The sequence below is a fragment of the Pagrus pagrus genome (assembly GCF_965226575.1).
Source record: "Pagrus pagrus genome assembly, chromosome: 7".
Taxonomy (NCBI): Eukaryota; Metazoa; Chordata; class Actinopteri; order Spariformes; family Sparidae; genus Pagrus; species Pagrus pagrus.
In genome coordinates this window covers 33,270,939-33,283,069 of record NC_140191.1, presented here as the reverse complement: position 1 = coordinate 33,283,069, position 12,131 = coordinate 33,270,939, and positions in this window count along the sequence as shown.

Sequence of the window (12,131 nt, the reverse complement as noted above, 5' to 3'; positions counted from 1 at the left end):
CACTATGCCAGCTCAAAACTAAAAGCTGTCGTCTGGAACGCCTTCATGTCAAAACCGGCCTAGCTGTGCACAAAGAAATGTATCATAATCACATACTCCAATACAAGGATGCTCTTTCTTCAGCCAAAACCACATACTGCTCAACCTTAATCAGGACAGTGGATGGGAACATTAGAGCCCTATTCTCAACCACCAACAATATCCTGAAACCACCTGATGCTCTACCACCTCACTTACTCACAGTTACACAGTGCGATAACTTTATGACCTTCAATGCCAAATTTGAAAAAAAAAAAACACCAGACATTGACTGCTTCAAATAACTCTACATCATCTCCGCACTCTCTGCCCACATTTTCCATCAGCTCTCCACTTGCCAGTTTCAAACTGCCAACTGTCTCTGAAATAACTGGACTCATCCTTAAATCCAAATCATCCACCTGCCAGTTAGACCCCCTACCTACCTACCTGGTAAAAAGCTGCCTGCCTGCCTTGTCCTCTCTGACAGCATTCATTCCACACTGACTTCTGGTGTTGTTCCATCATCACTAAAGACTGCTGCAATTACTTCAACTTTAAAGAAACCTGGTGCAGACCCAAATGATTTGAACAACTTTCGTCCCATCTCAAACTTGCCATTTCTCTCCAAAATACTCGAAAGAACTGTTGCAGCTCAGTTAAACACCCATCTGTCTCACTACAACCTCTTTGAACAATTTCAGTCCGGCTTTCGTCCCCTTCATAGCACTAAGACAGCCCTGGTGAAAATCACAAATGATCTCTTGATGGCATCTGACTCTGGTTTACTCTGGTTTACACTGACATCCCTCTGGCTTGGCTGAAATCCTATCTCACCGGTCGCAGGCAATTTGTTCAACTCAAGAACCTAAGATCCGGCTCCTCCCCAGACTCCAGTGGTGTTCCCCAGGGCTCTGTCCTTGGCCCCCTCCCGTTCACTATTTACCTTCCGTCCCTTGGACACATTCTCAGGAAATTTCATATTCAATTCCACTGCTATGCTGACGATACCCAGCTCTATATTTCCACCAAGCCTACCTCCACTCTGCCACTCACAGCTCTATCCAACTGTCTATTGGAAATTAAATCATGGTTCTCACTCAACTTCCTTAAACTGAACAGCGACAAAACCGAGGTCCTCCTCATTGGTACCAGATCCACCCTAACAAAACACAACCCCTTCTCCATTTCCATCGACAATTCCACTGTCCCACCATCACCTCAGGTAAAGAGCCTGGGTGTCATCCTGGACGGCACCTTAACCTTTGAAGCCCAGATCAATAATGTTACCCGGTCTGCATACTTCAATCTACGTAACATCAACCTTCTCCGTCCCTCACTTACATCAACCTGCACTGCTATTCTCGTAAATACCCTGATTACATCTACTATACTAAACTATTGTAATTCGCTCCTCCATGGTCTTCCTCGGAAATCACTCTATAAACTCCAACTGGTCCAAAACGCAGCTGCTCGTATCATCACCAGAACTCCCTCTACTGAACACATCACTCCGGCCCTGCAGCAACTCCATTGGCTCCCTATCAAATCCCGCATTGATACTACTCCTCACTTTCAAGATCCTTCACAACCTGGCACCATCATATCTCGCTGAACTTATCCATATCCACACACCCTCCCACACTCTCCGATCCTCTTCTCCCATCCAGCTCTTTGCCCCATCTGCCAACCTAACCACCATGGGGTCAAGAGCTTTCAGCCGATCTGCCCCCAGCATTTGGAACTCACTCGACACTGCCTCCACCTTTAAATCCCGCCTCAAAACACACTTATTCCGAGTTGCTTACTCTGTATCAGTCTAATCATACAATCACACCCTTGCGTATTCTCTATTATTGCACTATGTAATTGCATCTTCATATTGATTGATTTATGTATTTATCTTTTCATAATTGCACTAAAATGTTTCCTGATTTTTTTTTTTTATGTCCTTGAGTGCTTTGAAAGGTGTCTTTAAATAAAATGCATTATTATTATTATTGTTCCCACCTTCACTCCGGCTGCCATCCAATGCATTCGACCCCCCTTTTTGCCGTCCGACGCACTCTACCCTCCTTTCCGTTCATCCAACAAACTTGAACCCCCCTTTCCGTTCATCCAACAATACTCAACTCCCCATTTCCGTTCATCCACCTACCTCAACCCCTCCTTCCTTCATCCACCTACCTCGGCCCCTCTTTCCGTTCATCCACCCACCTTGACCCCTCCTTCCTTCATCCATCTACCTCAACCCCTCTTTCCTTCATCCACCTACCTCGACCCCCTTCCCTACACTCACCAAACCTTTTTATCAATTCAAATAACATGACCTTTTTGCTAAATGATGCCGTGGTCTTTGTTAGTGAACTCACAGTGTTAGGAAATATTTAATTCATGTTTTTACATTCAGAATTATTTTGGATTAATATGTTTTGTGTGCTAATTCATTTAGAAGAGTTTGCACTTTTTGAATTTATTAATACTTAAATCAATCGTGGTTTGATGACTTACATAACCTTTTAGTTTAGGCTACACAGATTTTAGGGATATGAAGCATTTGAAGATACTCCAAGAAATTACATCAAAATAAGCAAAAATACCAATGTGAGCATAGGTGGACCAGTTCTGTTTCAGAGTTCAAAGGGATGCCTGCTGTAATATGACTAGACATTACATGTGGCCTCCCACATACATCAACTGCATTCCCATCCGCAACCCTGACCTCTACACCCTTACTCTCCACCACACATAAATTACACACTATTAACACAATTCCTATGGATACTGGCCTCTGCATTGACAGAGGTTAAAGGTTCCCTGCATAGTTGTAAGCCAATAGTAGTGTTTTCACAGCTTGAACAGCTGGTGTGAAGACATGCAGCAACACACCAGCAAAGGACCTAAAGAAGTTTATTAAGTTTATTAGGCCTGCAGGACACACAGAATAATTTGGTATCAGATTTAGAGACAGTGTAAACATGACTTTTTTTCATTTCCAAAAAAACTCCAGGATGCTTTAAACATTTACAGGGCTAGGTATAGTTTCTATTTTTTCAGTGCTGAAAAGATTTCAAATAAGGACAATTAAGCAGAACATGTACTGAAAGAAGAAAGTGATGTTGAACATAGAGGGCTAGTTAACACCTTCAAATGTATTGTTTTGTTCAGTCCAAAACTGGAGGAAACATAACAATGATCATGAAATGAAACACACCATATCTTGTGAAGCCAACAGCACCAGTGTAGTGTTGTCAGGATTAAAGAGGCGTCTATTAGAGTCTCTATCAGACTTTGAGGCTGTGTGTGGATGATGTGTCACTGCGTCATCTTCTAAGGTCATTCTCACAAATGGCTATTAAACTGAGTCATCGCTGCCCTTTGGATGTGTGTGTGTGTGTGGCTATGATGCACACTCACAAACATCACTTTGAACGTGATGCTTTGGACTTACACACAAACATGTTTTTGTCTATGATGTGAATGATGATATAAAAGCATTTGTGTGTGTGTGTGTGTGTGTGTGTGTTTGCACTGGGAGGTGATTAATAGTATGTATTTGGCACAAACAGGCTTATCAAGTATTTGGACTCCCATACGTCCTTAATGATGGTGTAATGGATAGAATTATTTCATTGCTGCCCCTCCACTCAACAGCACTTAACCTGCAGCTGATCAGGGATCTGCTCTATTAATGTGGAAGCAGCCATGAAAAGGCGACATTACCTGTGACAAGGTGCTTGTATATCTGAATGGCTTTTTAGTTGAATTAGAAGCTGAACAGAAACAGCAAACTTTGCTAAAATGGCTGAAATAGAATAGAAAGGAGCTCAGATGAAGTGGAGAATCTTTGATTTATTTATTTATTTATTTATTTATTTATCAAATAAATTATTAAATCAAAATTGATACAACATAGCTGACCATTGGAACATTTCCAACATTTTTCCTTGTACATTTCTTTCTGTGACTGAAAATATATCTGTCCACTCTACTGGATGTTACTCACCAAAGGGTATATTCTGCTTGATTAGATTCTGTCTTATTTTGTATGTTTTAAAATTGGGATATAATTAACACTTAAATAGTCTTGTGTAGACCCCGTAGCTTCTACCCTGGTAGTGGCTTATAGGGATCTAAATGAATAAATAAGTCTTCCGATTTTATCTGAATATTGGCCCAATATATAGACTGCACCCTCTTTTTGAAAAAAAAGGGAGGAAAAGGGTTTGAGATTATCCAAGTGTGTGGAGCTCTACTGGAGAGCCGAATACCCTTCTTCCACAACATGTTCTAACATTTAGTGTTTTGATTATGTTAGTGGAGAACCCTGTCAAACATTCCCTCTAACAGCTCCTGTGTTCAGTTGGGTTGACATCGGTCTATATCATGTGATTCACATCAGTTTTACACTCATCAAACCCTTCAGTAACCCCTGCGCCCTGTATGGATTTTCTTCAGTCTTTATCCAGGTTTTGCCATTAATCTGCTATATGTATGTATGCAGCTGAATGGTTTAATTATTCAGAAATGTCCCCTGTTGTGTCTGAAATATATGCAGTAGGTCATTATAATGGTGACAGATGCAGATGTACCAATAATTGGAACATCTTTCATAGAGATTTATAATCCAGAGTTACACATCCTTTGGTGAACTGTGATGAGAACTGGCACTAAATGTAAATTGTGAGCTGTGGCAGGCCTTATTTTAATGGACTGTGGGAGAAAAACAGATCTGTGCAGAGCTCTAATACAAATCAATCCTAACACATTCTTCAAATACCATTTCAGCCTCCCCTGTGGATGCAAATTTTTAAGATTAGAAGAAAGAATAAAGAAACTGTCTTTAGTCCAGCTGATGCAAGCACGTTGAATTCCCATCATTTAGACTTTCAAAGGTTTGTGTAAAACGTATTTTACAGTTGGATGGAACGGAGCTGAAATGACATTTGAAAGCAGCCAGTTGCATATGATGTCCTCTTTCAGTTTTAATCCCCTTCTCTTTGTGCAAACACATAGCTTTTCTGATTAACTCATTTTCATCTGAATGTGATCTGGCTTGATTTGATTTGCTTTCCAGAGCAATTGCCTTTCATATTAATGCGATTACGTCGTAGAACAAAGCGGCCATTATAAAGAGACTTATGGCGCTAGTAGAAAAAAGGACCATCACATTGCCATCAGTAACATCCCTACTGAGAGATATGGGTATTAGGAGGGAGAGATAACATACACACACACACACACACACACACACACACACAGGGACATGCATCATGACTCTAATCTTGGTTTGCTTTTTCTTCTGGCTCGGGCAGGGCACCGCTGTGACTGCAGCCATGACTGTTAGAAGTGAGAATCCAACAAAGCCGACGATCTGTTTGTCATTATCAGCCCATTAATGTGTTTGTAAAAGCACTTGTGCGGTTTGCACCTATGTGGCAGGACTGTAATCTGAGGTTACACATGTCATAAATTCTCATCTTGGTGAAATCCAATTAAGGCTGTATTTAACTCTGGATCCACTTCAGTACAGCTGCGGCCTGCTGTGTATGGAATAATTGCTCTCCGTGTTTCTTATTTCATTTTGAACTCGAGAACAGAGCAGCGTGCAGCTGAAGCTGCTCAGCTCCTACAGTATACACAGTCTGTACAGTAAACCTAATAATAGACACGTTCAATTACACTCATGGTGCTTTAGTGTCTCAAGTGTTGTAAACAATGCTGACGTCTGGTTGCTGTCTGCTCCCTGCTCTGTGGGCTCTGACTGATACAGACTGACTGCAGAGCATGTTTTCTGCTCCACTAGCAGTCTGGCATGAGGACGACAGTGTCAGTTTGTCAGTTGGTCTGTCTGTCCATCACTTTAGTGTGGGGAAAGATGACATGACAACAGACTACTGAGCTGCTTTCCATGACACTGTGCACATTCAAAATCTCTAAGATGAGGATTCCTACAGTCTTTGGTTTGTAATGCATCTTCATCAGGTCATCACAAGAAAAATTCATAAAATTAATTTCAAATTTTAAAATTATTGCAGTTTTTTCTACCAAGAGGTTGAGTCAGTTCCATTTTTGACACTGCTGAAACTTTACATTTCTATATGTTGCAACTTTGACGTTTCTTTAGGTTCAATTTTCTATTTTTTTGTTGTGACGTTTGGGTACAAAACCACTTTGTTAGGGTTAGAAAAATATTCATGTTAGGTGGAAAATACCTGTTTTGGTCACCAGAAACACAGCTGGAAATATCCAAGGTTCTCATCAAACATATACTGTTTTTGTCTCCACAAACATCTCCTTTTGTCTCTTAAAAATATCCAGTGGTTTCACTCTTACAAATGTTGAAATGCAGTCTCAAACCGTGGTCACCGGCATGGCAGCCTTCTCGCTTGTAACTTCGCAACCATCCAACCATTTGAGCAGTGTGTGCCATAGACGTTGGATCTAGGGGTGCGGGGGGTGCGGCCCTCCCATCTGCCCCCCCGCACCCCATCAGCCTCCCTACCCACTGCATTACGCTTTGAAAAAATAAAGAATCTGACTTAGATTTATCTCTTTCATATAATTAATGCATAGATCTATGCTTTTGATGTGACATGCAGCCTGCCTGACTACATACAGTAGCCTAGGCATCTGGCATAGTAGTCAGGCTGCATATGGACCTGGTGCGCTCCGAGGTAGAGCGGCGTTTTGATCAGGAAGGACTCCGCATAGCTGCAGGGCGAGAGCAGGCAGTTCTTGAGGCAGCTCAGGGGAAACGAGTGGATGTGGGTTGTGTATTGTGTAACCTACATGATTGTTTGTGTACAAACAACAAAATAAACATGCTCCACACTGCCAGTAGTGGTCAAAGACCACTTAAGAACATGTTTTAGAGCTGAAACAATTAATCTTTTGGTAGATTAAAAGGAAATTAATTGCCAACCATTTTGATAATTCATTTATCGTAATTTTTCAAACAAAATGTCAAACATTGCTGCTTTTATGATTGTAAATGAAGAGTCTTTGGACTGTTGGTTTCAGAAAAGTCAGAATTTGAAGAGGTCACAGAGGGAAACTGTTATGAGCATTTTTCATTAAATTTTTTTGACAATTTATAGTTAATCCATAAGTCATGAAAATGAATGGCTGATTAATCAACATTGAAAATACAGAGGAGCCCTAGTATGGTTAAATGTTTTTACATTTATTTATTCATTCTAACACCTTTATATCGTGGGCTACAATAAACTTGTCAACTTTTTTTGCAATAACTGTTTCACTATAATACCTAGCATTGTTTATAATTTCCTCCAAAAGCTGTATTCCTGTAAAGTCAATGAGGCCTTTGAAACAGAGATTTCCATCCTTCCAGTGATGGTTGACATGCTGAGTGTTGTTTTAGGTGGGTTATTACCCCTTTTATGCAATGCAAGACAGTTTGTATTGCAGATTTTTGGAAAGTAAATTCCTCCCACACAATGTATGGTGACACAGTAATCTTGACATAAAAAAGATTTTTTTTTACAACCCACTCCTGTTTATTACTTTATTCTAAGTCAGTTCTCATCAATTAAACATTCCACACTTCCATTGTAAGACTTCCCATTGAGCTCTGTGGGAGCTGTAATGAAATGTGTATCCGAATAATGGTGAACAAGTATGCGTGTGTGTGTGTGTGTGTGTGTGTGTGTGTGTGTGAGAGAGAGAGAGAGAGAGAGAGAGATGTCTTCCCTCTGCTTATTAGAAAGGCTCTGACATTTAGCACGGTAAACACATTCATCAGCAGAGACGGATGATTATCTGTTTAATTTTGGAGCCTTGCAAGACATCGCAGGTTTTGTTGTTGCAGCCATCAGGGTGCAGCTGCACAGAAGCAGCAGCAGTTTGTCGAGAAAAGACCCTGCCGTGTTTCCTCCAGCTTGTTTCTCCATTAGCCTCCAAGCTCAGGTCAATTCAGGATTCCATACATGTATTTTGGAAGAGGAAGGAAATGGATAGTCGTGGGTGGATTAAAGACAATTGTCATGCAAGAGGAATTTTCTATGCAGGATTTATACTGGATTCAGAGTAAGGCCTCTCATTGATGTAAGGCACTCCTATCCACCTGACAAACCTTTAAAGGATAAAAGACGTTCTAACTCTTGAACTCTGGTTTCTCTACATCATAGATAATTACACTACTTATATGTCAGTTGTCACATCTTCATATCTCGGAAGTAGAGATGTGGACTCAAGTTGACTCAAGTCTCTATTTTTATGACTTGCAACTTGACTTGACAGAAAATGAATTGCTTGCGTATCATCTTGGACTTGGAAGTTCAAGACTCTTGACTTGACCTGAGACATGATGACTCAAATGACTTGTCTGTGTAAATTTTATGTTTTTTGTTTGTTTGTGACATTAGAATCAATTGTAATTGTTGTGAATCAAATAGCTGACTACAGATACTATTTATAAAAAAGGAACCTTACAACAAGGGGTCCATGACCCGGAGAGGGTCCTCAGAGTGCCTGCAGGGCAGCTGCCAAATTATCTTTTCATAATATGTTGAAAGTTTTTATTTTTCAAAACTTTAAATATATCTGAAAATTCAAATTATTAACATCCGACATATTTTAGGCTAAGTTTAATTCCTAAGTACAACATTGATTATAGTCAACTATGATTCCTTGTGCAATCATGTGTGGAAGCTAACCCAACTGTACCATTAATCATTGTGCAGCACCTCTCCAAAACAGTAAACTAATGAGATAGCTACAGTACCTATTATTGAAACTTGTTGGCCTGTAATGTGCAAGTTATTATGCCACATGTACAGACTTTCTGATGAGCCACTGTGGATTATTTTGAAATGTATCAATCAGAGACTTTGATATAGCCTACCTTCTATTCTGTAAAACGCTGGATAAATTGCAGAGGGTGAGGCATGCAATAGCATTTATACAATATGGGTTGTTGGAAGTCCCTGCTCTATCTCTCTATCAGCTGAGGGGTCCTTGGGATGAAACACATTGAAGAACCCTGTTATAGACAGTGCACAGTCATTACTCAAAAGAGGTATTGTGTGCACTTCTTATCAGTTGAAATAATGATTAATATTTATTTTTTTAACATTTCTTTTATACCCATTCAATTAAAAGAATGCTTTTGACTCATCAAAAATTTTAACTGCATAAACTTGCATAACCCGTATGAGGATGCATTTGTTAGGGTGTCCTGGTGGCCTAGAGGTTAGGAAACAAACTACAAAACTGCAACAACCTTGAATCTACCTGTTGCCATATTTCTTTCTCCCTCTGATGTTTTCTGCATGCCCCCACACTGTCATCATCTTATAGAAGCAGAATACTAAAAAATATCTTCAAAAAATGCATTTTTGTCAAAACTTTGATTGATATCAATTTAATTTAACACTGCTTCTAAAATTGTGTAAACATCCTGTTGATTTAAGATTACAGCATTGACTTTCCTACATGTAAGAACATTTTTACTGCACATCTTAGCTCTTTACACAAACTAGACTGTACTAATTTGTACATCGAAGGGCACACAATCAGTATTAAGATTAAGAGTGAGGCAGTGAATTAGGCACTACAATAATCATTGGGATGAATGATTACCTGAATGTTTTATTTTTATTTGTCAAGGCTACCAAACTGAATAATTCAACAAAAGGTTAAAAGTGACAGAGCAGCAGCTGTTTCTATTAACTACAGCTGAATTGTCTGCAACATTCAGTTCACTACTGCAGCTGAATGTCTGTAGATGTCCATTAGCTCAGTCTCTGTCTCTGTATTAAGAGTGTGACAACAAATAGAAGGTGACCTTCAAAAATCAATGACGATGTTCTTTAATACAGTTATACAAGAAAGCAAAAGAAACAAAATTACTAAGATCCTCTTGCAACAAAACACCTAAAATTCATTAGATCATTGACTTAAATAAATTAAAAGGGTAAATTAAAAGGTTCTATTGCATATATACATTGTATGTTGTTATCAGCTAACAGCGGTTGTTTTCATTCAGTTATGTATCTTCTGCTTCGTTCTGAGGTTCGTATTGTTAGAACGTCTTGTAGAGCATTTAATTACATTGGTCATATAGACTAGACTTCCTGGAACACATCTGATTTTAAACAAAAAGGTTATGTCCCCCTGATACCTCAGACTATACTTACGGAATAGATTGATTTTTCATCATTCTTCCTTTTCCCATTTCTCCTTCTGTGTTTGTTTGCTCACCCGTGATGTGTATACATGGACTGAATAGCCTCCATGATCAATGTCCAACACCACAAACTGCTTAAAGTGATGTCCCTGCCAAATTATTTTGCATATGAAATAATTTGATGATGCAGAGGAGCAATTTTACACAATTTGTACTTCAGAGGAGAGGGAATCCGTCTGCGTTTCGAAACCCTGTGGCGTTTTGCCTTGTAGTTTAGACGACGGAGTGTGGCAGCAGGTCCCCATGTTACTCTGCTAATCAGCCTGTAATCCCTGTGCTGCTGATGTGAGAAGTGATGCTCCATGCGACTCTATCATTTTCTCATCAGTGCTCTCTTTGTCTCTGTCTCTATCTCTCTCTTCCTCTACATCTCAGTCTGAGGGACTGTTGCTTCTCTGTGATTGGGCCATTGTTCTGACTTCGCTCGCAAAGCCAGCCCGTTGGGCTTGTTTACATGGATTCATGCTTCTAGGCTGCTGGCTAATGCAACACCTTTGTTCTTTTAATTGCTTGCTGTTCCAGCCACAGGCTGAAAGGAATGAATAATTCCACAGCAACAGAATGCTAAAGTTTCCATCCGGTGAAAAACTTGCTCACTCTGAATATGAATGTGTTTAGGCAGCTTGGTATATAGAATATATATGCAGCTGCTGTTGTGTGGATGTCTTTTGATTCCACTTTTGGAATTGCGCATGTTTTACAAAACAAAATTATTTGGTAAAAAAACAAAGCACATTCACAAAAAAATGGCAGCTCCTTGTGTCACTGCGCTGTGCTCAAAAGCATTTGGTTGGGGTTAGGAGTACATCATGTCTTGGCTTTAAATACCTGTTTTTGTTGCTACAAATACTGGAGATGCTGGAGATGTCCCAAGGTCTCCTTAAAAATATCAAGTATTGTCACATTTACAATGTTATTTTAACCTAAACTATGATCTCTTCCTTAGCCTAACCAAGTGGTTTTTGTGTCTAAACCTTACCAAACCACGACAGTTTTACAATGTTAATAGCAGTCTAACAGTCATGGTCTGTCATACTTTGTGAATTGTTTGTCAGCAAGCTTTATTTTGAAAGTAACTGGATGTTGTATATCAGATATTATTGCTAATTTGACTGTGGAGCCCTTCATGTCCAAAAATGATGCTAAAGGGGCGGGTACAGAATCATAGTTTAAAGCTAACGGCCACTGACCAAGCTGCAGTATTCGATGAGTTGGGAGTGGGAACACATTGATCCTCCATGTGGAATGTAAAAACAAGGGTATCTACCAGTCAGGGAGAATCCAAAGAAAGTTGCTGTCAAGTTGCATTATGGGAAGTGCAGGATCTAACATTTTTGGAGTGCGACCAATACCAATAGGACTAAAATTAAGGATACTTTGGCCACTGCTATACTAATTTCTCACCTTCTTAAAAGTAGTTTTTTGCAAGTCAGAATGATTTGGCACATGCTGTATGCAAACATTTTACACTGATTTAGCTCATTTTTCTTTATTATATTGCCCTCTAGTAGTCATGCTCAGTGCCACCCATGCTGAATTCTTTGATTTAAAGAAAAGCCCAGAAACACCAGTGCCTGGTGTTATTCTGTGTCTGATAGCCTTTCAAAAACCATAATACAACACGTAACAGCAAAGATTTAGAAAGTTGCATTGATTAATTGACAGGGATCATCAAGTTAAATCTTTGGGTCAGATTTCTTGCAGCAGGCTGCCACTGCAGCTCTGGCTCAAATCTCTTCTTTCACTGCCGTGTCCTATTCTCCTCTGCGGCAGAGTAGATGAAAGTGTCTTAATAGCTGCTCTCCATCTGTTAACTTCTCAAACACAAGAGATCGATAGAGGACAGTGGGGGTGCCTGAATGTCTGTGTTTCAGGGTTGGGGGTAGAGAGGTAGGGGGACTGT